The sequence below is a fragment of the Branchiostoma floridae genome, unplaced genomic scaffold, assembly GCF_000003815.2.
Source record: "Branchiostoma floridae strain S238N-H82 unplaced genomic scaffold, Bfl_VNyyK Sc7u5tJ_1143, whole genome shotgun sequence".
In the NCBI taxonomy this organism is placed as follows: domain Eukaryota; kingdom Metazoa; phylum Chordata; class Leptocardii; order Amphioxiformes; family Branchiostomatidae; genus Branchiostoma; species Branchiostoma floridae.
The window spans coordinates 1-1,639 of NW_023365615.1; the positions used below are offsets into that span (position 1 = coordinate 1).

General features: G+C 39.1%; 1 long non-coding RNA gene across 1 annotated transcript; it reads left to right on the forward strand.

The window, feature by feature from the left end:
- The first annotated feature begins 6 nt into the window (after positions 1–6).
- Positions 7–1,363, forward strand: LOC118407268. Its single transcript, XR_004830128.1, has 2 exons — positions 7–803; positions 979–1,363. It is a non-coding gene; the product is annotated as an uncharacterized LOC118407268 (long non-coding RNA).
- The last annotated feature ends 276 nt before the right edge of the window (positions 1,364–1,639 follow it).

Here is a 1,639-nt window from a genome sequence, read left to right on the forward strand (position 1 = left end):
TTAGTGTTCAGTACCAACCATACATAACACCAGGTTTAGTGTTCAGTACCAACCATACATAACACCAGGTTTAGTGTTCAGTACCAACCATACATAACACCAGGTTTAGTGTTCAGTACCAACCATACATAACACCAGGTTTAGTGTTCAATACCAACCATACATAACACCAGGTTTAGTGTTCAGTACCAACCATACATAACACCAGGTGTAGTGTTCAGTACCAACCATACATAACACCAGTTTTAGTGTTCAGTACCAACCATACATAACCCCAGGTTTAGTGTTCAGTACCAACCATACATAACCCCAGGTTTAGTGTTCAATACCAACCATACATAACACCAGGTTTAGTGTTCAGTACCAACCCTACATAACCCCAGGTTTAGTGTTCAGTACCAACCCTACATAACCCCAGGTTTAGTGTTCAGTACCAACCATACATAACACCAGGTTTAGTGTTCAGTACCAACCATACATAACACCAGGTTTAGTGTTCAGTACCAACCATACATAACCCCAGGTTTAGTGTTCAGTACCAACCATACATAACACCAGGTTTAGTGTTCAGTACCAACCATACATAACCCCAGGTTTAGTGTTCAGTACCAACCATACATAACACCAGGTTTAGTGTTCAGTACCAACCATACATAACACCAGCTTTAGTGTTCAATACCAACCATACATAACACCAGGTTTAGTGTTCAGTACCAACCATACATAACACCAGCTTTAGTGTTCAATACCAACCATACATAACACCAGGTTTAGTGTTCAGTACCAACCATACATAACACCAGGTGTAGTGTTCAGTACCAACCATACATAACACCAGTTTTAGTGTTCAGTACCAACCATACATAACCCCAGGTTTAGTGTTCAGTACCAACCATACATAACACCAGCTTTAGTGTTCAGTACCAACCATACATAACACCAGGTGTAGTGTTCAGTACCAACCATACATAACACCAGGGTTAGTGTTCAGTACCAACCATACATAACACCAGACTTATGTCACAAGGTTGTTGTTGGAAGTAGTGTGTAAGAAATAACTACAGCTCAGATGTTTATGGACAGTGATAGATTTCTTACCATATCTTTTGTACCTGTGATCAACATGCATCATTTTAACCAGCACAATGTACCTTTAGTATGATTGGGACAAATGTTTTGTAGTCTTGTATATACGGTTAACCTTTATTTTAGACATAGTGGTGTATATTTTCCTGTCATCAAGACAAGCTAACTTGGGATGAGGTTGGGAGTCAGGGTAGCTGTAGTAATTGTACTTAAATGTGAACATGTTGTGAGAAGTAGGAGTAAATTGTGTAATAAAAGTAAAAGTGGCTCTCATAGAGATAAGAGTAGGGCTAAGATGTGTTTGCTTTTTAAATGCCTGTAAATTGCATATGGTTTGATGATTTACTGATTGTGACTAATGACACCCATACTTTTGTAGAAGTAAGACACGGGAAGCGCTCCATTCCACCAGGTGAAATGAAACATGCTCTTCCCACAGTCATCACATCAGATAAGAGGTCAGGAAATCCTGATGTGATAATTATGCTCTGAAGGGTCCTTATTCTTAATCATGCAACAAAATTGACATTGGCAAAAAAAGCTTGAAGCTGAA